General features: G+C 33.8%; 2 protein-coding genes across 2 annotated transcripts in view; both read right to left on the minus strand.

Moving 5' to 3' along the window:
* Positions 1 to 5578, minus strand: part of LOC127854855 (uncharacterized) — a 58171-nt gene extending 52593 nt beyond the window's left edge. Inside the window, exon 1 of the mRNA XM_052389926.1 lies at positions 5458 to 5578. The gene's annotated coding sequence lies outside the window, so the exon portion shown is untranslated. The remainder of the gene's footprint in view (positions 1 to 5457) is intronic.
* LOC127854854 (uncharacterized) overlaps positions 1 to 26726 on the minus strand; it is a 154462-nt gene that overhangs the window by 17257 nt on the left and 110479 nt on the right. The gene's annotated exons all lie outside the window — the stretch shown is intronic.

A 26726-nucleotide genomic window follows, 5' to 3' on the forward strand; every position in this document is an offset into this window, starting at 1 on the left:
AAAATAGAAATTTTCCTGAAGTGTGGTGTGAGGGTTTTATTTCCGTTACATAAAAAGGGAATAAATAGATTGTGAATAATTACAGAGGGATAACATTATTAAGTATATTCGGGAACTTATTCACGAAGATCATTAGCAATTTAGATATGAAACACTTGCAGGTCAAGCCTCAAAGGCTTAACTCATATTTAATAAATTATCCAACAATTTCAATACGTTCCAAATTGGAGTTGTTTGATCAACTTGTTTTACCAATTTTAAATTATGGGTTAAAAATATGGGGCTTAATGGGGAGTCAATGGCAATTGATGAGTTCACTTAAATTTTTGCAAAAAACTACTAGTCGTGAAAATTAAAACACAGAATAATTTTGTATATGGGGAACTTGGGAGAACATCCTTGATAACTAAAGAGCAATTAATGTAAAACGGTATTGGTTGAAAATTATACAGTTAGAAGATCATAAGTATGTAAAGTGTTTTTATAACCACATGTGTGAGAATTAAATAAATAAACCAAATGCACATTTTTGTGCAAAAACTGTTTGTAATCTGTTTCAGACCGTAGGCTTCCAATATGCATCGCTAGCGAAACCAAGATGTAGGTGATGAAAAGTTTTTTTTTATCCTTGGTTAAGTCCAGATTAAATGATACATTTATCCAAATTGGATGTCAGAACTTATTGATTCATCAAGAGCAAGTTACAGGCAGTTTTGTAAATTTGAATTGCAACCTTACTTAAAAAAAGGTTAGTATAAATAAGTTTGGCTTTGATCTTTGTAAATTAAGGATTTCATCCCATAGATTAGAAATCGAATCAGGCAGATGGAACAAACCTGATGCTATAACTTTTCAAGATAAAAAATGTCAAAATTGCAATGTTCTTGAGGATGAATATAATTTTTTATTAGAATGTTCCTTATGTGATGATATTAGGAAATTGTTTATGAATAAATATTATTGGAAAAGACCAAACATGAAATTTATTTAATTAATGCAATCGGATATTACAAGTACCAACAGAAACTTAGCTATGTATGTACATTAAGCATTTAATTAAAGACACCTGTATAAATATTATAATGATTAATTATATATAATTCATTACTCAAACTTGACTTCTCTCTCGCTCTTGTTGGTTCGTCTTTGTTGTTGTTTATGTTATCGTTATAGCATAAATTGTTAGAATTAAATAGATTCTAAATGCTCTAATCCAACAAAATTGGTCCTAGACCTTTTCATGTATTAATACTATTTTAACAACCTATGTATTTCAATACTGATCACATGTCCTGTATGCCTATTGAATATATTGAATAAACTATAACAACTATATTGCAATTTTTTAAACAAATACTGAATCTAATTTTAAGAAATAACACGAAACGCAACTCACGTGACCTTCTCGTCATCGATCAGACTCAATTTAAGTATGAAATCTTCAGAGAGTTATAATTTGAATAGTTTTCTTTCAAAATGATGTTTTCACTTATTAATATCATAGCCACACGCTAACCACCTGTGACCCTAACGTTTAAGAGAAGAGTTTTACCATTATTTACTATATACCACTATACACGAGGCTACATGAAAAATAACTAACTTCTTGAGCTTGCGGTTGCAGAGAACAATATCGAATAACGTTTACATCAAAAACTTAAATTTAAAAACAAGAAGTCCCAGGGTATTTCCAATTTCGACCAGAAGGGCATTAATATTTGTTTCAGAGGGCAAACTCAGCGTGTTACAAATACCCAAACTCTGGGCCATGCAGTTTCATAGAAGACGTTTGTAAAACGTTTTCAAATATATGCATATGAAGCAATTTAGTAACCAATTTTGACCTCAAGGAAATGATAAGAACAAACATGGAACACACTAAATATTAAACCACTGACCCCAGTGTTAAGTTATTTACTATATAAGTGCATGTAAATCATGTGAGACCTGGGGCTTGGTCAGTTTTATTCCAACGGGAATTATGGGCATAAACGTAGTAGATGATCACAATATGATGTTAAACACTTAATATTACACCCCTGATTCTTGAGGTTTCATTTTTAAATGTATACAGCTTTTTATGCACGTTTGAACCACATATTCAGTTGACTTGAACGATTCGAGCGTCTTTGAAAGAGGATTAACCAAGGATCATTCCTATGAAGGTTCATTAAAATATTACAAGATGCTTAGTAGCTGATTGAATGCAAACTTGATACATACTAACTTCTGACGAGATATGAAGCACGACGGCTAAATTCTTGTTTTTCGTCATCGTGTTTAATCCTGGCCATTTTTAAGTCTTCGGAAAATACCTATTATGCGTGGTTTGGTTATTTGTTACATATTCAACATTGACAATAATTAATATATTATATATTAACCTTCTCTGTGAGCACAGAGTTGCTCCTCGTTGCAGTAATCTGTACTACAACATTCGTGACATCTGTTCTGTTGTCTTGTCTGTACTGAGCGACCAATGATTTCACTGTGGTCAACACGTAAGGAACTGCATAACTGCCGTTTTGCAATGAAGATAAATATGGATATGAAAATTATTTATAGCTTATTTATATACTAAAACACATTAGGCATTTTAAATAAGCATAACTATTTATAATCAAAGGACACATGCAAAGTATAAGCGTACTTTAGTTTTTCTCGAAATATTTAAATATGGTGTGGTCTTGTTCTGTGTGGATATTCGAGCAACCATATGAAAAGCGCGTCTTTTAACTAATGCGCTAACCGGACAGAGAAATGAGAATAGCTGTTTAGAAAACATGATAATATAATATATTATAAGGTCATCGAAAAGTGCCGTATATACACTTAGAGAGCTTTCTAGCACAACACTTTTGAAATTCGAATATTTAAGTAAGGAGAAAAGATTTTGATTTAAACGTGTACTTGTGATCACTTGACTACATCTTTCAAATGAAATCAACAACAACAAACGCCTGCAATAAAATTAATACCGTCAAAATAAAAACTTGAAATCTCATTATAACTTTATATTTCAACATTCGGTTTCTTGTGTTTTTTTATACTAAATTTTTGTGTTTACAGAATAAAACCTAAATCTTATCGATAATAAATATAACTTTGACCGTACCTGATTGTTATGACAGCCCATGTTGTAAAGTACTTCATTGCCAGAATGGACGGTTTGCACAAAGCAGGACTGGTTAAGAGAATGACATGAATATATATCGCGCTTCCAACTAATTCCTGTTATCATCACTTTAAATGCTTACACATGAAATCTTTACAAAATACTCGGTCAGGTGAAGTATCACAGCCAATTTGAGTCTTCTGAATCACTCGTGTTTTTAGAAACAGGACAGAATTCACAAAGTTCATTTAATAATATTTACATCAATTTAATTTACTTTGATATAACTACTGGCTTGTTGTCATATCAAAACTGTGATAATATTAAACATAGTAAAATAATGTTCGTCCGTTTGCGTGCTATGAAATTACCTTACTCCAGCATGTAGATTAACGAAACCGAAGGCAAGAACGGACGGAAGGTTAAACCAGAAGGTTAAACCAGAATGTGAAGTGAAATAACATATATATTAAGTGAATTAAAATAACAAATATTAATCAATTGAAATTTAATTATGAATAATGATCCATGACAAATAGTGTAAATCTCAATAACCTGACAAAATGATATCCAGTTGATAACTTGTTTTATTTCTGGCCGGGATGTACACACATATGTTGTTAACAATTTTATTATTGAAAATGTGTTTACCTGGTTGTCTAAACATTCCACCCGGCCTGTACATTTGGGATCATTGCTATTTTGACAGTTGAAACACTGTAGGCATTCTGAAACGTATTCAGTGATTACAAATAAAAATTCAATAATACATGACTCGACATGCGATGACATAGCACGGCATGGATTGGCATTACATTGCGCGGCACGGAACGACACGACATGATACGGCAGAGCACGGCGCGGCACGCCACCTTACGGCATCCAAAGCATGGTACAACATCACATAACAACTACTTTTTCTAATATTGCTACTTAAATATTTAAATCAACATATTAGCTCGTTTGCTCGCCTTTTATGGCGTCGTGTATATGCAGTTTCAAATACCATCTCTATAAGTGTGAATAAAATAGCTTTTATTTAACATACCTGATACGGGGATACCAAACAATGCCAGCAGTGTGAGCACACAATCTGAAAATAGTGTTAGTTAGGTAATAAACGTAGTACCGTTCGGACTCTTAGAGGTCAACTCTAACACTGCGAAAACTTTGGGCCTTTGTTTAATAATATACATTATTGGATGTTTGATTCTCACAAATGTGAAAAAGAAGGTTTTGAAAATGCGTGTTGTGTGCAAAAGTATGCAACTTCAACAACAAAATTAGGCACATCAATGTGTCATGGGTAGTCATTGCATACTTTGTGTGTACAAACTTCATTAGGTCATTCTTTCGGTATCGAGGCATCCGTGTAAATATATATGTTGATACATTTGTTGACCCTTTTGAGGTGTACATGGTAAGCCGAATGTGCATTTATGTTTGATGTATTTCCCTTCAACACGTACACACTAACAGGTTAGTTATAGAATGACTCGTCAATAAGTTCGTAACGAACGAGGTCCATTTTATTAATTTATACTGTTCATATGCAAGCCACAGGTGGTTAGTGTGTGGCTATGATATTGATTAGTAAAAACATCATTTTATATAAAAGATGATAAAATTATAACGAAAAATAAACTTCTCTGAACACAATTTTTTCACTATCTTTATATATTTGATAATGAATTTTTGTTCAGAGAAGTTGTGTGATGCAAGCTAGCTTGTCGGTGCTATGTGAACATTCTTTTACCAGAAACAAGAGTCATAATTTAAAAAGAGGACACTGGCGAGCGCTTTACCAACTGAGCTAGCTAGCCCGCTAACAATAACAACATAAAACTGTTCTTATTTTTACTGTGTGGTTATCAAAGAGAGCCATAGTTGAAAAAATGCAACTTAAAATATTTATATTGCATTGTTAAAGTAATACTAAGATGGAATTAAATTTATATATTGGTACTTACGCAGATACATGCTTCGTCTTTTCAAGTTGAAACAATTAACGCTCGCAGTAAACAACGCTGGTTTTATATTCAGAAAGTCATAAACAAGTGCCAAAGTACCGAAAGTATTTGTCCTTGAAATGTCATTTCTATTTCTAAATTAAGACAACGTGCCAAACCTACTTTTATCAGTCATGCGACACAATGGTGATTGCAACGAGGACATCTTCAAGTTGAGACGTATTTGAAATAGTTTCGTTGAGTTATATGATCCACATCTGACGCAGATAAAACATAAAGAGAAGTTACAGTTTTTTGGGTATACTATTAAACGGTTAGAAAAGCAATTATTCCGACCTCCTTCTCTTTAATATAGGTGTGGAAAAAAACAACTTTTTTGCCTAACCTAACAACAGTGAAATTATATAAAACCTTTTTCAGATCCACTTAAATTATTCACTTTTATTTGGTATTAATAATTGTATTTTTAGTCTATATCTGTAAAAAAAATACTCATAGAACATATTTATGTTGGCCAGATCATTCGAAAGCACCCAAAGTGATTCCCGCCATCAATTTGAATTTCCTGAGCGCTGTGAAATGTATAATTTCCAAGCCTACGGCGAAGGTAGCACGCATTCGGATACGTGAAAGTAAATAAATATGTGAAAAACGCAAGGATAAGGATACCCAATATTTCTAGAGATTTATGTATGATAAAAATAATGGTCACATGCTGTTACATATATAAAACATTATTCAAACTGGATTAGAAACCAAGCGTCAGTAACGCTTATACTAAATCTTTTCTGGTTCTAACTTAGAAAATATATTAAAATAAACATGTATGTACATGCATCTATCAATAAAAACACACATGCGCGTAAACGCACGCACACCTATACACGCCAAAAGACGTACACACTAGCATAATAGGTACTTGTATCGCTTTAATGTTCTCTTTTTGTGTCTGAACTAGCTAGACACTGGTGACGTTTTACTTGCCAAATTAAGATATTGCTATCAAAATCACGAATGTAAGTCATGTAATAAATATTATAGCTATTTACGGAAAAGTAGAAAAGTCGTGATCGCCTATCCAGAAGAAAGTTATTCTTAGTATTGACGTGATGTTCTGTAACGATGAACTGACTCACATGACATTTGTCCTTTTTCACAGCCATATGCCTTACCGTATCAAATAACTCGATTAAAATAGTGTAGTCAGGGTAAGATCGTAGGAAAATGCAAAACAAAATCAATGTTTTAAGAAATGCATTTACTATAAGTTTTGCCAACACGCTTAAGTACAGTATTTGGAAACAAACAAATATCACGAAACACATTTTCAAAATGCAAATATTTCAGGTTATTAGTTTTGTTTCACAATTATTTCTCAAATCACCATTGCATATATATAATTAATTTCGCTTTGCACAATTTAAACCATGTCAATCTTATCTAAATGAAACTCGTCCTCACTTCACAGATATATTTAGTCATTGAATGCCTTAAATTTAAGAGCTCATATAAATAGTATGAAACACATTAAAGAAGAAAAAGCAAACGATACACATAATCAACCAATCGAGATCCGATTGGGGGCTTTTGGGATTGTTTTTCTGTATCCGTAACTTCTCCGCCTGCTAGATGATAAGTTGCGTTTGGCATTTTAAACCTTATATGAGCGATCCGCGTGTTGTCCCAAATTTAAACGAACAGGATACAATCACTTAAAACGTTCAATCATTTCGCGTTTTGTAATTCTTTATTTCGAGTTATGATAACTCTTAAATGAACATGTATGTTCAGTGTGGCATTAAGCGCACTGGACTTCAGTGCTCATTTAGTTTTAATCCGTAACGAAACGTTTGCAATGTGGCTTTTCACCAGTCTATGAGGACGTCCCTTTAAAAGGTTGTACATATAGATTCGCTCGAGTAGAATTGGTAATTGACACAACCGTTCCTCGCGTGTGGCCGGTTGACTCATATGTTTTAATTTCACTTCCATTCTTCTTTTGGCTTTCTGTTTTGTATCTATATGTTTATGACCAGCAATATGTAATTATGTAAAACAAGCCGCGAAAACTCCGCGTAACATCCCGTACTGCGTGTGATGCAGCTATGAACTGCACAGAAAAAGACATTCGCTATCCTTGATCTCATTCATTGAACTCTTTACCTTTCACCAACTCCAACCACAATCAACGCCGTATATCTTTTTTTTAAAGATATTTCTTGTTTTTTAAAGATATTTCTTGTTTTATCAAGTTATTGTAATACATTTACAAAAATCTTTAGTGCATAAAAGACAGTTTTTCTTGCAGTTTGTGCCAATGTCTTAATGTATAAGAATAAGTCCTTAAATACGTCTAAAACGGTGAACGTTCCGCGAAGAATAACCGTGTAATACAAATCGAAGTTTAAACCAGAACACATGCTTATTAAATAAAGTTATTCTGATGTATTTCACATTGCCATAAGCAGCATACAAATCTGTCTTTTAAGCACTAGTTGAAATTCGTAAGAACATTTTTTAAGCTATTTGAAATAAAGCACCACTAACCGTCTTGTTTAAATCCATAAAAAAAAAAGGAGAACCCGACCAAGTCACGTGATCCTGCACCCTGGTATCACTATGATGAAAAAGAGAACAAGTAAAAGTTTATTTCGCCTTGAGACAAAATTCTTGACCGTTTGCATCCATGCTATGAACATTGTGTTGCACCCCAAAACAAGACAGTTTCAAATAAAATAATTTAAGCTGTATTAAAATATATCTAATTTGTAAAAACAAGTATAAACATATATGCCCTATTAAACGACTAACAATTCATGCTCACGTGCTTTTGAGTTATCTCTTATCGTGTGCCACAACTCTCGTGCATTGTACGCAGCACTTTATATACATGCACTGACATTAAAGTTGCAAAAGTTGTTTGCATTTATTTAAACGACACTTTCTTTTTGATTACTGTTTTTTCTTTCCGATTGAAATATCTTCGTACTGCATTATTTTCCCCGTCTGCGTATTGTCTTTACTTCATCTTTGCTCTGTTCTCTTATTAATGTATTATTGTAAATGTTTACATCATTCAAAATTCAATAAATATTTTTTATAAATTGCAACGCTTCTTTTTCCCAGTCTTTGTTCACTTACGTGCAAATATGAAAACAAGAGATAAAAGATACATTTGAAAATAAATAGGAAAGTAAATAATCCTACATGGGATCTACACTTGTTCATTTAAATATTGCGGTCTACGTGTAAATTAATTGTTTATTCAACGATTGCTTAGGCGACTGATTTATCATACACAATACATGATTGATTGTAGGTTCTCCTTTGTCGCATATCAGCTAGCTTTTATAGTTATGTTTCGTTTTCAGCACGTTAATGCAATTTCAAATAGCGTATGATATGTTTTTTCCGAAAATACAATGCATATTTATAACGTACTTGATGCAAGGGAAATAAATGCAACACACTGCGATTTCAATGTTGCGTCCCTTTGTATATCGCGATTGGATATGATAAGAGAGTTGGTTACAACATGAGCTAATAAAAGTACCTTAATATTTAAAAAGCTTCGATATGGCATCATGAAATCATGCAAAGATCGGGGAGCAATATTAAATGAAATGCACGAATCATGTCAATTATTATCATTTTAAATTATACGTTTTCCCGCCAACATTCCACACCTACGTCATCAGGGGATGGATCGAGGATAATCAGTTAGGGGTGTTGGTTGACCTTCGATCATTGTAAATCACACATGTCAGTTATTTATCTAGTTTGATTTCACGCCGTCGACTATTTAACGGGTTTCGATGATTTTGTCTGATATTATTATACAGCCAAAAAGTAATACTAATATAGTAATAATTATGATGAAACTTTCTGCTTAGCCCCTTTCTCGAAGAACGTGCAAATCGTGGAGCACGTGGAGAGGTTTTTAACATTTTAAAAGTTATGTGATGAGGACCTGGGCAACCAACAATGATCATTTTTGAGTCTTAGATATAAAAAAATTAATTTGACTTTTCAAGAAGTGCTTTATTTTTAATTCAAACATGGCATAATCATCCTCTATGCACATCTTTTTTCGTGTAGACAATTTTTATAAAGATATCATTACCTGTGGTAGCCTGTATGCATTCAAATGCTGGATGCATTTTTCTTTGTTCTAAGTCTTATTTATTCTGAAGTCAAAGAATTGGTTGAAGAATGCGGGCTCTGGGAGGATCATGGGCACGGTGCGTACCTAATGAAACCGCATTCACGTGGTAAAAGCGTGAAAGAGGCACATTTACGAATTCCTGAGGGTGGCGTTTACCTTTGCTGACCTGTTTACTTAAAGGGATCTTTTCACGCTTTGGTAAATTGACAAAATTGAAAAAAGTTGTTTCAGATTCGCACATTTTCGTTTTAGTTATGATATTTGTAAGGAAACAGTAATACTGAACATTTACCATGGTCTAATATAGCCATTATATGCATCTTTTGACGATTTTAAAACCTAAAAATTATAAAGCGTTGCAACGCGAAACGATTGAATAATTTCGAGAGTTCTGTTTTTGTCGTTAAATTTTGTGAAACTACGAAGATTGCTTATATAACGTATAAAATACGTCATGTATGTGTACTCGGCGGAATAGCTCAGTAGGCTAAAGCGTTTTTACTTCAGGACTCTGGCAGGACTCCAGGGGTCACTGGTTCGAAACCTGCTCCGGGCAATGTTCTTTTCCTTTTTTTAATTTTATTCTTGATTTTTTACTGGAGCTTTTACGATCCAATGTTTACAGTTATCAATATAAAGCATTTAATGAATAAGTTAAAAAATGCCAAAATCTGTGAAAAGGCCCCTTTAAGACATCCGTGTCGCTGCGTTCTCATTACACCTGCGCACCTACTTTACATGTTGCATCCCCGCTAAGAACTTACCATGACTGTTGCAGGTTTTTCCGAGGTTCATGCAGTGCCTTGTTCTGCGTAATGTCTAGGTATTTTCCGGCAACTGTGTCCACACAATGCGGTTCTGAAAAGTATAAATACTTGTACAGCAATGTATATTTTAACTTCGCATTAACAATTATGACGAGCAAAAAAATAATACACCAGACTATTTTTCTCTTCATTTCGTTTTTAATTTATCTCTTTGTCGTTTTTAATATGCCAATATTTGTATGGTCCGGAACTTGAAGGTGAGGGGGCGCCGGCCGGGATAGTCATTCTGGATTCGCTGGCGGTCAGCCCCAACGTAGGAAATGAGTTTAGGTTATGCAAAGTACTTAGCTAAAGGTTGGAGAAAATAGACCCCCCCCCTAACAAAATAAAAAAATAAAAATAAATAAAAAATAAATAGTAAAACAAATGATATAGACATCATAATCAGTCTTGAACAGCAGACGAGTTAATGCTTAAATAAATTCGAGCATATCACAGTGGGTATTATAGGAATTTGGTGAGCGGCATATTATATAAAGTTGTTTATAGAAAGTTGTTTATAGAATTTTCTAACCATAGCGCCTCTAGACCTTCATTGCCAGGTCAGGGCGTTCATAGTTTTAATACTAATTTGACATTAATAGCAACTTAACCCCGTTGTCTATTTTCTCTGACAAAACGGACTAGTGATGGAGATATTCGTATGTTTAAATCCTGATTTTAAATTGATGTGTTTAGCCATGTTTCTGTAAACACAAGATTATCGCACGCTTGAGCTTTAGCTTCTAAATAATCGAGCTCTGGTTTTAGGCTTAAGTTGTTCAGATGCATTATACTGACGTATTTATTTAATAGGTAATTAGAGAATGACAAGATCAGTCGAAGTCAGAAAAACTGTACTGCAACTCTAGGACCGGGAAGGTCATGGATTTGGGCTAGGGTGGGATGTTCTTTAGATCTAACAAAGACACCAAGTACTGATTCTAGGCCCAGAAAACGGACTCGAGAGCATTTCAATAAGCCTAAGCTTTCGATGCAATCGAGCTAAAATAAATAGGTTTAAATTAAATTAAACTAAAACACAACTCGTTTGGCCCGTAAAACCCACTACACTCCATGAGTAATCCATTCATGGACAAGTCATATTTCTTGTAGTTTTTTCACAGTTTGAAAATCTGTCCTTGGGTGCCGTCCTTCAAGTACGTACACGCCCAATAAAGGATGGTAAATTGCAAGTTGTATTTTTACCTCACTTAAGCAGAACATTCTCGTGGTCAGCTTTACTTATGGCATTTTCCGCAGTCAAGTATCCCGATTTGAAAAGTACACTATGCTTTATAACATCAAGCAGCAAGTAATAAGAATATGCCTATAATACGTTCTAATTTGTGATACATTATAGCTTATGGCATGTGTAATTCAGTGTATATAACCATTTAGTTGTAACATGATAATTAAACTGAAATGTGTTATCTTTCATTCATGTTTGATAAGAATACGATTGTTATTTGTTATGTACACTTAACTGTTGATTGAATAATTCCGCGCAAATAGTAAGTTTGGAGCTTATTGTAAACGGTTTTATCCCCCAAAGTGCTTTTCCAATGACCGTTTCCAGGCAGTGACCAAATTGATGCTCATGTTTTTGAGTTTCTTGTGTACGTATGTTTTTTTTCTAGTGTACTTGAGTGGTGTCTCACTGGTTCATTTCCTTAAACGATCCAAGTGCTTTATAAGGTTTTATCCTGCTGGAACAGCTAATATTTCAACTTATGTGAATTTCATATAAAGCTTAGTATCATAAATTGTACCGGTACTTTTGCTTTATTATATGTTTTAGTTTTATATACCTATTTGAATTATGTCATAACTATTAACAATTGTACACACAAATACATTTACGCTGCTCTCATACATTTTCCTGATTATATTTTTTCGGACCGACCGATAACGAATGTATTAAACGGTGTTTTGTGATATGAAGAGAATTTATTGGATGATACACATAAAAAAAGTATATACTGATATATATTATTTAATCTATACATTGATATGTTTGTGACTTTTTTAATAAGTTTCTATATATATAGAGGGTATTTGTTGGCATTAGTGGAATATCGATTATAATTTACGAGTGATCATGGAATTTTGTTTTATATTATCACGAGTGATTTAAAAATCGATATTCAAACGAATCCAACAATTTCTTTTTACTTAATTCCTTCAAATGATTATTTTTGTATTTAAACTGGAGAATTACAGTAAAATAATGACGTCATCAAAAACACAACGTCATTTCACAGAAAAACAGTGAATATTATCAATTATTTTCCCTGTTAATTTTCACTGTTGCACAGTGAATAATCAGTTTTGATCAGACAGACAGGCAGATCCACTGATATTTCTCTATAAATCACCAGGACTTAAAATGAATTAAAATATAATCAGACTTTCAGTAATGATAAACATTATTACTTGTGCAACTTTTTCGTTTCAGGATTCCTTTGATGAATCCTTGGTTTCTTCACAGTTTGAAACCTGTCGCAGAAAATGCCTCATTTTCTACATTCCATGACGTTTTGATGACTTCAAGTGACCCAAATAATTTCTACACAAAATCTTCAACAAAAGCATTTTAATTTGAAGTGAGAAACCGAATTTCAAAAAAAGAATCAAGCGTGTTGAGGAAGTTGACATTTAAGATGAAGAACATGAAATATAATTGAAGCACACTAACCCTAATGATGATCCATCGTACTTGACATATTGGCTGCCATACAAGTATCTATGGTAAGTGTGACTAGACCTAAATTTCAATGCAAAGTTGAACTAAAAGGTGGAATGTCGAATTTGGTCATAAAACAGCTTGTCAGAGGTCAGAGTTTCCGTTCCTTCAATATGATTTCAACACAAAATCTCAGTATATCCTCAAACATTGGCAATTCATTTACTTCAGGATGCACAAACATTTTAAAGCACATTAAGACTAAAGGTAATGTTAACTGGAGAGTTACAGTTAAGTACACACATACTTAGCTTATGTAATTGTGTACTGTGCAAGAAACCGTGTATTCATTCATATGATGGAATACAAATTTATAATTTTAATATGTTATTATTATTACTAGCAGAAGTTTCACTTTCTACAAATCAAAATTGGAAATATACTGTACAAGTGTAAATCAATTGATTAATAATCAAGAACCATAGCCCTTTTTGTTGTCTATTAATTCTCTAAACAGAGCTGATGCTTAGTCCATTTATAACAAGTGTTCAACACTCGGAGAAAATGGATAAGTACTGATTGTGCTTCAGCCATGGTTGGGAAAAAGTCATGTCTAGTTACGTTTCTCGAAGTAAATAATCTATGCTTTGTAGCTGCGGATTGTATAGCGCATATGATAGCTTTGCGTTTATTTTCACGGGCAGATGCTATCCCTTCTTGGTAAAAAAAGAAGGAAATCCAAATCAAGCGACTCGTGACTTCATCACACGTTCTTCGCGTGCTTGTTGCTATTCAACAACATTCGTTCTTAAATTGACCTACCATGTACATAATATGTTAATTGGAATAATTTCAGGATTCCTTCGACGAATCCTTCTTTTCTTTACATTTTGAAACCTGTCAAAGAAAATGCCTCATTTTCTTCTTTCCACGACAAATGCAATACTTCAAGTGACCCAAATAATTTCTGCACAAAATCTTCAACAAAAGCGCTGAAGGTGAAGGTTACACTTGTAAGTCAATAGTATGAGCGTAAATTGTCAGTCCTTCCCTTTCATAGACGTGTCCTCTCCATATCCCTTCCACCCTGCCGGCTTTCAAGCTTGCGTCCAATGTTAAGGTTAATAAGAAAACTCGCAGAAAAAGTCACTCTTGCTCAAGGTCAAGGTATTACTGAAAGGTAGAAGATCAAGCATCGAAACTCGGCTTAAATACGACGGTCATTAAAACCATGCGCAGAAGGCAATGATGAGTTAAGCTTGCCGGTTCAAGTTTAAGGTTACACATGAAGGTCAAAAGATTGAGCCTCAATTTTCCTGTCTTATAAACCAATCTCCACGCAGAATTGTCGTTCCAAGCTCTCACATACAATCTCTGCCACCACATTAAAATCCTACCTATTATTTTTTCGTTTAAGTATTATATTATGAAAGTAATATAATTGTCTTTTATATTGTGATAATAGTTTATAAGTTAAGGTTCATAATAAAATAAAATTACCTAAATTAAAAAGAAAGGAAAATAAAAACGGTACAATTATTGTACCACGATGCTATGCTATCATCACGTAGTTTGTTATGAAGACATGGATTTGATCCAGCTACGCTGGTTCCAGTCAAATCTCTTTGCGGAGGTTGCTTATAAAACACTTGAAAATCAACTGTTACGAAATATATTAGGGCCGTTGTGACGATATATTGACGTCATGAATCATTGGCATAGGGTCAAGGTCATAATAACAGTTGACGTCGATAGTTTGGGGCTCAATGATTGTATCAGCTCGTCATCTCGTATATCATTTAAAGAATTATCTGGAACATCGAAGTTTAGGTCCTGTAGCACAGAATGTCGTACACGATCGGTAAAAAATAATGTGCAGTGGAGAATTATTGTATGGATTTCGATTTGAATGGCTGCAAGGCTTTTTACCTCGATCATTCTAGACTTCTATATGGTTTTCCAGAATCAACATAATCAACACGTTCTGATTGACCTACGCTTGGTCGCTCGATAAAACTCAAGTTCATTTGGAATATCGAAATGTTACTTCGAATCAATTGCATTATACCATATTAGTGATATTACGAATACTGCAAGACAAAACAGAACAGCTCCAAGCGCTTGTTCAGCTGGATGAACTTGATCAAGGTTTTTGAGTTTACCTTTCCAATGCGGTGATCCCAGTTTTATTCATATGTGTTTGATGAGAGAATGTGTACTGTACCGTATTGTAGGGATATAGGTTACGTGCCGAAAAAGAATCTGGAAAATATTATTAATCTCCAGTTGTAAATGGAGTTTCAATGTATCTTTATGTTTCATCGAAATTACATTAAACACGTACTAAGTTTAAACCTATTTATTTTAGCTCGATTGCATAGAAAGCCTAATGCTTATTTGAAACGCCCTCGAATCCGTTTCCTGAAACTATACCCAGTGTTAAGTGTTTATGTGGAAAATCTGAAGAACGCTCCCACAGTGGGGATCATACCCATGACCTCCCGATCGTTAGGCGGACATTAAGCCACTACACCGCGGCGACGTACATAGTAAATGTGTACATACAGTGTACGCGTATACTATATGAAAGTCACATAAATATGCTTAATCTGACGCGGATTCATTTAGGATCGTTTATTTTCTAACTACACGATATTCTTCCATGTAGTTTTTCGTAAAACGTGTAATATTTTATGTTTCAACAAATTTTGAACATATAATGCGCATTTGGATACATGAATTTGTACACACATATATGCATGTGGTAATCAGTTGTTGAAATTCGAATCCAAGAAATGGTTTTATTTGTTTCTTAAATAAACATACACTTGAAATATTTCCCATCAATTGCTATTTTAATTATTATGTTAAATGTTGTTAATCTTAATTTTTTTCTCAATAAATCTGTGTCAAGTGTGAGGTTTGGAGATCCTTAAAGGGACCTCTCATTTCGGTAAATTGACAAAATTAAAAAAGTGGTTTCAGATTCGCAAATTTTAGTTGTAGTCATAATACTTGTAAGGAAACGGTAATACTGAACATTTACCATGCTCTAAAATATTCATTATATGCATCTTTTGACGATTTAAAAACCCTCAAAATTATAAAGCGTTACAACGCGAAATGATTGCATAATTTGGTACAAAAATCAAACGTATAAGTATGTCTCGTTATATCCTGATAAATTGCGATGTCCTCAAGAACAATATTGTGTGTAAAATACAATTAACCTCATTAAGTTTTGTTGTTGTCGTTATATTTTGTGAGGATACGAGGATTGGTTATATTAAGTATAAAATACATCACTAATTATATGAGCACTGATGGTCGATTTGTCTAAGCATTAGACTTTTACTCCAGGAGTCAGTGATTCCAGCCCAGTTGGGGGTTCCTTTCCTCCTTTCTTTAATTTTATTCTTGTATTTTACTGGAGCTTATTAGATCCAATGTTTACATTTATCAATATAAAGCATTTAATGACAAACTTCAATACCTGCAAAATCTTAGAAACGGTCCTTTTAAAGCCAATACTTTGTTATGACCGTTTCAATCAAGTGGCCGAGTTTTATACATCTTGTGTGATTGTAGCGTAGTTATGTGTGTTTGTTCTATTGCTGTAGTGCTGTGTCATACATTGGCAACTTATTCATTGTCATGAATGAATGTTCCATTATGATGTTCGTCTCCTCCTGGTGAATCTGATGCTTCATTTTGTTTACATTCATTTGGACTTCATGAAAATATATTTAAACCCGACCAAATTGTTTTAGAGCCTGCTTAGAACACAAGAAACTCTGTTGGGAAGATTATGCTTCTCCATTAAAACATTTTCTCTGATCGTCAGTCATGTGTGAGCCTGAATGAATGGCGTGCATTTTTCATAAATCATACAGGATTTGATGTGTGAAAAATGCACGCCATTCATTCAGTCTCACACATGACTGACGATCAGAGAAAATGCATATACCACGCATATTAAAATTTAGACACGTATAATTGCGAAATTCACTAATAAAATGTATGTAAGAGCAGAGGCCCTCCCACAAAACGTTTAACACATGTGACTTCAGTGATACAAACCAACACGGGTGTTCTTATTTTGTCCAAGTATTTAGCATTTGAAACGACATCACATTTAAAATTGCATCTTGTCATGTACCATTTGAAAAACAAACGAATCTTTCATATCATCACCCCACGACAATGCACTTCCCTAGAAAGGTAAAGAAACAAACATTCATTTAATGAGGTTAATGGTATTTTACACACAATATTGTTTTTGAGGACATCGCAATTTATCATGATATAACGAGACATACTTATACGTTTGATTTTTGTAACAATTTTTTAACTAATACAAACTTTTAAACAGGTTTAATCAATTCTTCAATTAGAGCATACATTAAATTTTCTAGGTCAGTCGGTCGGTCGATCATAATTTGATTGAACATAACAGATCGACCTCATTCGGTCGTTATTTGATTGAACATTATAGATCCACCTCAGTCGGCGGTCGGTCATATTTTGATGGAAAATAATGGATCGACCTCAGTCGGTCGGTCGGTCATAATTTTATTGAACATTAAAGATTGACCTCAGACGGTCGATCGGTCATAATTTGATTAAACATAAAAGATCGACCTCAGACGGTCGATCGGTCATAATTTAATTGATCATAATAGATCGACCTAAGTCGGTCGGTTTGTCATAATGTGATTAAACATAATAACTAATGATCTCAGTCGGTCGGTCGATCGAGCAAAATCAGCCAGCCAGTCGGTCGGTCAGTCGATCAATCAATCAATCAATTAATCAATAAAAAAATCAACTGAGGAAATAAATCAATCTGTAAAACAAGCTTACCGGCGCCTAGCCCTCCCAATGGCTCACATTTCCCTTCCACAAATCTTTTGAGGTCAGGGGACAGATCGACTACGGAATTCCGGTTGAAGCGTACACAGCACTCATTGGCCTTGCAATGTTCCGACGTGATGCAGTATCCGGCCAACGCTCCACGTCCTGGCGCTGGAACCGCCTAAGGAGTTTAAACACAGGCAATATATAAAATATGTATATCTATATCTGCTGTTTGTCTGTCCGGTTAGTGCTGTCACAAACTCCGGGTCTTCACATAATGCGGCCGATCGCCCTAAAGGACCTTATAAACTTTGACATATACACACACACGCACGCACACACGCAATCACGCACATACGCAATCACGCATGCACACATGCACCCGCACATGCGCGCACGCACACACGCACACACTGATGAAAGGAACGACATTTTCGTATTCATATAATAGACACAATGGTGTTGTTAAACTCATTTATTCACTCAAACAAAAAACACGTACCATAACATAAATCATGAATAAATACAAACTTAACGTTAATAGAAGAATAGCGACACCAACACTTTACTACGTTAATTAATGCAATCTCCAGTTAACAAATACCTGAAAATGCCACAGAAACTGAGAGCAAAACAGTTATTGATGGTCGATGTCAAAGAAAATAAATAAAACTCACCAATGCACCGGCAAGTAGAACTACCCCGATCAACAGAGGTGTAAAGATCATTCCGGTTTTATGTTAAGAATGAGCACAGCGGTTGAGAATTTCTTCTTTATATACACGAAAAACATATTCACATCCGGTTAAAATAATATTTTTTGACATGTGTTCGTACGTATTTACAAGGTTGTCGTGCAAAGCAGATTGTTCATTTATTGAGTTAACAAGACGCCAATCGCATTAAGATCACCAATAAAAACTACTACGGGAGATATTGACTATTAAAGAGACCTTTTTACGTTTTGGTAAATTGACAAAATATAACAAAAATGTTTCACATTCGCAAATTTTCGTTGTAGTTACGATATTTGTGAGGAAACAGTAATACTGAACATTTACCATGCTCTAAAATATCCATTATATGCATCTTTTGACGGTTTAAAAACCTGAAAATTATACAGCGTTGCAACAAGAAACGATTGAATAATTTGGAGAGTTCTGTTGTTGTCGATATATTTTGTTATACTACGAGGATTGCTTACATACATTATGAAATACATCACTCATGGTATGAGCACGGATGGCCGAGTGGCCTAAGCGTTAGACTTTTGCTCCAGGGGTCAGTGGTTCGAGGCCAGTTGAGGGTTACTTTGTTTTCTTACTTTCATTTTATTCTTGTTTTTTACTGGAGCTTTTTGGATCCAAACTTCACAGTTATCAATATAAAGCATATAATGACAAACTTCAATACATGCCAAAATCTGTGAAAAGGTCCCTTTAATGAGGAGTTTTTTAGTATCAGGTAGAGACATTGCATTGATACTCATACGATATCATTCACGCTCAAGATTGGCTAAAAAACACCAGTAAAATGCTGCACAACATCCGGGCGAATAATGAATTCATATAAAAATATATCCGTGTTCCTTTTAAAATGTTGTTTGTCTTTTTAAAAAGATATCAACCCAGCGGACCATGATAATTAATTAAAATGTCAGCCTGTTTGTCGAAAACAATGTTAAATGGTTAACTGCAGCAATACGTTTGCATCGCTTTCATTACATTTACATGAAAACATGTTATGCCATTTGGTCGCTGATAAAAAAAAACGTATGTGTTTATTGTATTTTGCAAATTATTACGTACATGCATGAATTTCTTAATTTTAGCATTTTAAATAAATGTCACATTTCAATAATAAGATTAATAACCCATGCTTTGTATTTGCTTAAATGCAATTAAAGTAATACCAACCCGTATGCATTCCTCGTTTAAAACAAAATGTATTATTTTTACAGAACAGTTAATTTCCTGGGTCAAAATGCCATACATAAGCCTATTTTACTTTTCGCATTAAACCATAGTTAAATTTTAAGAAATTTGACTTCGACACTGCTGCCACTAGTTGTTAGTAATGCATGCATGGCATAATCCAGAATGTTGAGAGGGTTTCTAAACCCAAATCACAAGAATGAGTATGCATTGTTCAGCACCATATGGATGCTTCAGATATAACTTTCTCCAAGTAACACAAACACGGAAAAAAAACATTTTTAGACTTGCCGAACTATGAACGAAAGCAGACATATGAATTTTATTTGGAATCAACAATAAATTAATATGTCTGCGTCATATCAGATTCTTTTAACACTACGAATGCAATTTCATGAATGAAATTCGCTTTAAAACCCGTGTTTATCAATATCACATAAACATACTACATAACAAAATACAATAATTAATGAAACGATCTTGAAAAAAATTCCGCTAGCCGATTAAACTCGCGAATCAGGGAGTCATACAGAAAGCGCTGTTGAACCGAATTTTTGGTGAAGATCTTTCGAATAGCATGTAGCCAAAGAAGAACAAGTTCATGTCGTACCAGGTAAACAATGAAGTTAAACAAATACAAGTTTGTGTGTTAATTTCATATATGTCCGCGAGCATTATGCATACAAATAGTAGCTAAAACAATCAAGTACATTATTATGAATGTAATGTAGATAAGATCCATTCGTAATCATTTTAGTTATGAACTATTGTATTGTCCCATCGTTGCTCGGCCTGTGGGACGGGGAAGACGCATTACAACACTTTACTTTTATTGAACGATTATTGCGCGTGCAAATGGAAAATATTTAGACGTAAATAACAGTAACAAAAGTATCGATAACAATATTAACAAAGGTTATGGCTGATATGTTAACGTTAATGGAATATTAATTACCAATGGTTCGTACGTATTATTAATAAAAGTGAATAACATAATTTTATCATATCCTGAAGCGAGAAAAATAGATCAGCTGACAGCTTTTTTTTCAGTTTTCGTAATCGGTATGCTTTTCTAACTCAACACTTTTCAAACTTGAATATCTCAGTAATAAGATGTTGATTACATTTTTTACATGTCATCATTCAACTACATTCTTAGCAATCTCACGATAAAATCATTCATCCTTGACGATCGGACGCTTTAGTACATGGGGTATGTATGGTTTCATCTTTTTGCGCGTGGAAATGGTGAAACGCAATAACATCCTAAATCTGTTTCAATTGATTCATTTTAGGTGGGTTCTTACATCACGATGACATAAAAATAGTTTTTAAAAATGTATGGCTCCAATAAATATTCAGAAGCGCAATCGCGCATTTTGGCAAATTGCAGGTTACCTGCAAGTGTATTGGAGACTTTTCTAACGCAACACTTTCAAACTTCAATATCTCACTTATAAGTATAGATTTTCGTTTAAAATTGTAGATTATTTGATTACATTCGGTGAAAGCTAATAATAAAATCATTCATCCGTGACGATCGGGCGCTTTAGCACGTGGGGTAGGTAACCTGCTATTTGCCAAAATATGCGATTGCGCTTCTGAATATTCATATGAGCTGTACATTTTTTTAATAAATGTTAACACTTTGCATGCTGGGAAATTTGTCGTCTGCTAAAATGTCGTCTGCTGAATTTCTAAAATTAGCATTTTCTTCGATTTTTTTCAAAGAATATTATCAGAATAGCAAACAGTTTGGATCCTGATGAGACGCCACGTTCTGTGGCGTCTCATCTGGATCCAAACTGTTTGCAAAGGTCTTCAAAATTCGGTTCCCGCACTGAAAATTTATTTTTCCTGTTATGAGAACCCACCTTAAATGAGTGACGTGAAATACATTTTAGAATAATATTGCGTGTCACCATTTCCACGTGCAGAAAGATTAAACTTTACATACACCACGTGCTAAAGCGTCCAATCGTCGCGGATGAATGACTTTATCGTTAACTTGCTCAGAATGTAGTCATATAAAAAAATAAAAATCTGAACTCATAAATGAGATATTCAAGTTTGAATAGTGTTGCGTTAGAAAAGTCTCCAAGTGTATTCCGTAGAGAAGATAGTCTCAACTTTTTTCATCGGAATAGAAAATAAATAAAAACATGCAATGAACAATATGTATTCTCATTTCAATGTTACGGTGCTTTATTTTTAAAGTTTGAACCAAACAATATGGATAAGAGATTATTGATATATTCAGGCTGGATAAAAATGGAAGCAGAACATGAAACGATCAACAGGACGGTCGATTGTCTGCCGCGTTTACAGGCATTGCCTCGGGAAACAGGAACAAAGAACAAGGTTTGTGTTTTGCGATGGATCCATGCAAACATGGGATGCTTTCTAGAACGGCGGCCGGTTATTTCCTTCTATAAAATAGCTAATAACCATGATATGTTTCTGCAAATTACGGACGAAGGCAATTTGTTTTTACAGTTCGAAGACAATATTCGTGTGCTTTATAGCGCGATAACGAATCTATGACACTCAATTTATTTATTTCTAGTTCATGTTACCAAATGAAAACATACTTGCAGTATAAATTGATATTAATGATATGATGATAAACACATATACACGTTTGATAACAGTGCTTTTACTTATTGCCTTGAAAATAGTTTCCATGAATTTACGATTTAATGCGCAGTCATCTGGAATTGTTGTTTGATTGATACCTTTGCCACGAACAGACAGTATATGCGGATTAAACATGTGCATAATATAACTAGTTTTGAATGGATGACGTAGCTTAAACTACTTCATTTTTGCATTGAATACTGATATGTTTCTTCAAGGTATGTTTTCCCAGTTCGAAACTCAACCTTGGTGTTAGAAGAGCTTGCACCAATTTAGATCCACCGAGCCGGTCGAAAAACAGAAGGGATCAACATCTCGTCACAAACTTGCAGGTTCAAAGCTATAGTGTGTTTCTCATTCATAAAATTAATGATGCATTACAATTATAAAGAGCTTCAATTGCAATTATTGGTACGTGAAAAAAACATGTGTATTTGATAGTATTAACGAAGGTGTGTCCCTGTACTTTTTAGGACTAGAACGTCGTAGTTATTTGTAGGAAAACGTCTTTGTGCACTTAACATTATGTGTTTAAAAATGTATTAACGTGGACGAGTGTGAAGATACTAAAATATTTCTTTGCAACGAATCAAATATTTATAATTTCATACAAGTCTTAATTGTGGAACTCATAATTTGTAGTCACATCCGATTTACGGACAGACTGACATACACACATACAAGTTGTAAATGAAATCAGACACGTTTTGATGAGTGAACCTTTTTCGAATAAGGCACTTCATATAACTAATTATATGTATTTACAGCCGATCTACGGTATGTCTGACAAACGCATATACAAATTGAGAATTAAATTAGAAGAGGTACCTTTTTGCAAATGAGACACTTTATTCAACAAATATATAATGTGTGATTATTGACGCAAAACACTTTATGCTGAATCTTTGTAAACAGATTTTTTGCCTGTTTAAGTTTGTCTTTCAATTCCTTTTCTTGATAGAGATATCGAAATCAATGAATGAGCTCATGGTTAACAAAAAGCACACTAATATAGCGTAAAATATATTTTTAACAAATGATGGTTAGTTTCAATCTGATTTTTATCGTGATCGTCCGATGTACTAGTACGCTTTAACCTCTCGGCCATCCTGACAGTCATAAAATTAGCTGAGTATTATAGTAAATGTAAGTGATCCTAATGAAAACACAATTTTAAAAGTACATAACAGAAATATTCCGATTTGTTTCAACGTTTCGTGTTTGTAACGCATACTTATTTTTAATAATCACAAATGAAGCTTAGTCATTAACAAATATAATTTTTTGCATATGACATTGTCTGTAGTGTTATTTTGCTTCATGTACACTGTTTTTCTTCTTAATTTGCGACTGAAAATTGCTTAATTGTCAATTCATGGAAAATGCCCTGTTAAGACATACGGATGTTTTTTTAAACATCAGATTCACCAAAAGTCTTTTAATGTGGAAATGGCAGGCAACATTCTGTTCTTGTGCTCTTGCACCCTTTAAATTAATTTCGTTGTGATATTTCTCAAACTTTTAAATGATAAATGTTTCTGGGTTTGTCACAGTTTTGCACAAGACGTCCAAATTGAGTTACCTAATGATTCTCTTATATTTAGTTACATGCAATTATAAAAGGTTGCATTAGTAAAATAGAATGTTAATTGACCATGATTATTTTGTTCTTAATGCATTTAAAAAATGACAATTATTGCACAAATGTGTTTTCAAATATAACATCTGAATATTACAGGTGTATTTTCATAACACTAAATCAATTTAACAATAATAACTAACACAGTGTTGATTAAATAGTTGTACATCCAGATTCCAGAAAACTTCCTGGAATTGTCTATCCGTATATCAGAAGTACTGGATGATATTGGAGCCGGAAAATGCACTGTAATGGAGCGAAGAGCAACGTTTTCGAGGAGAGACAAAATTTCTATGATAGTCGGAAAAATTTCAGGAGGAAAACATGAGGGGTTTTATTTCGGGAGTAAATCACACCCCGGGAAACCCGATTCCTGGTGAGCAGCGTAATACCAATCGAGCAGCGCGGTGTATTTTCGAATGAACTTACATAGGGTTAGTAATTTGGAAAAAAATAAAATATTTCAAAGTCCAATTTAAAACAACTGTGAATTAACATTGATAACAAAGGTATTGGCCTACATGTAGAAAAAGTCCTGACAAATTTTCTTAAAATATGAGCGAAATTTGGCTCCTTGAAGTAGAAGATCGGGCAAAATAAGACATGTTCAGGCATTTAGGGGAGAAAAACTGCTTGACCATGAAACAAGATGAACTATATACGAGACCCATTTTCTGAATGTACACATAGCATTTTATGTTTCACCGAAACACACTTGTCACATGATATCGGTGATGATTTATTACAAATTGAAGGCTTCGATACAATGTTTAGAAAAGACAAAACTGCACATTCTGGTGGGTTCATTGTCTATACTTCATCGTTTTTAAGTCACAGTGAAATCAAAAAGGTAATACACTCTAAAGCAGTACCTTCAAACCATAATGAATTACTGTATTATATTTAAATGATGTAGCAAACTGTACTTTTGGATTATTGTTTTGTATTATGTAGTGTTACAATTAAACATGACATTTCATATGTGTTCTCTGCCCTCGTCATATTGAAATCATGTGGCGGTATACATTGTGTTTATATGTACGCACATTGTAAGTGATAATGTGGTAATTATTAATGTTCATCATTTAAAATGTACGTTTGAACTGGTGTGCTGTGAAATCGCCTTCCAATGCTTTGTTCTTAGTTATGTTCTGCTATAAATAGTGTTCTCTTTTATATGGTATCATTATTTGGCTCTAATTCCGTTTTAATTAAGGTTAAATATGTGTCCCATTATACCCTCTGATAGAAAAAAATCCAAATGTATCACTTTGTTTATAAATTTATAGAATTATCATAATTCACATACAAGATACAGGCTGTCAGATTTTTTTATTACACATTTCTTGTTTGAACGTTATCCCAATGTGTTTGCGTACATTAAACCATCGTTTATGATTTGTTCTTTCAAAATGTGATCGTAGTTTTATTGCAATAAATACTACTGTAGCTATCGTTATGTTCATTTCTTGTTTGAAGTACGAGTTCTACGCTCAATGCACGTTTTGTCCTGAGATAAACAAAGAAGTCACCGAGGATGGAAAACATATACATACGTTGTTAGCTTCAAGTGTGCATTTTGTCGAGTTATAGATTCCAATTATTATCAAATTGTTCGAGCTTAAGTGTTTAATGTACTCGTCCATTCGTCGGCGTCTTTGTCGTGTTATGGTTAAGCAGGGACCTATTTAAATCTTACATAGTTTCTGAGATACAGCTCTGAAATGTTTGTGACAGACGGTCGGACTGGCGGACAACGACAAAACAACGCTAAAACTGATAAGTTTCGAGCTTTCGAACTGTTCTTACGTGGTACGTATCACTATGATGAAAAAGAGAACAAGTAAAAGTTTATTTTGCCTTGAGACAAAATTCTTTACCGTTAGCATTCATGTTCATTTTGTTGCACCCCAAAAACTTTAGTTTCAAAAAAGTAATTTAATATTAAATCTTTAAAATAATATATTTAATTTGTAAAAACAGATATAAACATATATGCCCTATTAAATGACTGACAATTCAGACTCACGCGCTGTTGAGTTATCTCTAATCGTGTGCCACAACTCACGTGTATTGTATGCATCACTTTATATACATGCTCTGACATTGAAGTTGCAAAAGTTATTTGCATTAATTAAAACGACACTTTCTTATTGAATTACTGGTTTTTCCTATCGAAATGTCTGCGAACAGGATAATGATCCCCATCAGCGCGCTGTCTTTACGTCTTCTTTGGTCCGTTCTCTTATTATTGTAAATGATAACATCATTCAAAATTCAAGAAATATTTGGAATAAATTACAACGCGTCTTTTTACCAGTCTTTGTTCATTAACGTGGACATATGAAAAAAGAGATAAAAGATACATTAGAAGATTTTACGATGGCGAAAGTAAACAATCGTATTTGAGGTTTAGATTTGTTCATTTAAATATTGCGGTCTACGTGTAAATTGATTGTTTATTCAACGATTGCATAGGCCACTGGTTAATTATATAAAATACATGCTTGATTGTAGGTTCTCCTTTGTCGCATATCAGCTAGCTTTTATAGTTATGTTTCATTTGGAACACGTTAATGCAATTTCAATTAGCGTATGACATTATTTTCCGAAAATACGATGCAAATTTATAACGTCCATGGTGCAAGGGGAAAAACTGCAACACACTGCGATTTCATTGTTGCGTCCCTTAGCATAGCGCGACTGGATATGATAAGAGGGGTACCTTAAGATTTAAATCACTTCAATTTGGCATCATATGAAATTATGTAAAGATCGCGGAGCAATTCTTATTGAAATCCACAAATCATGTAAATTATAATTATTTTAAATTATATGCTATACATGTCATACACCTATTTAGATCGATGTTTTCCGGCCAACATGCCACATTACGTCATCAGGGTTTGGATCCAGC

The sequence above is a fragment of the Dreissena polymorpha genome, chromosome 13, assembly GCF_020536995.1.
Source record: "Dreissena polymorpha isolate Duluth1 chromosome 13, UMN_Dpol_1.0, whole genome shotgun sequence".
Classification (NCBI taxonomy): domain Eukaryota; kingdom Metazoa; phylum Mollusca; class Bivalvia; order Myida; family Dreissenidae; genus Dreissena; species Dreissena polymorpha.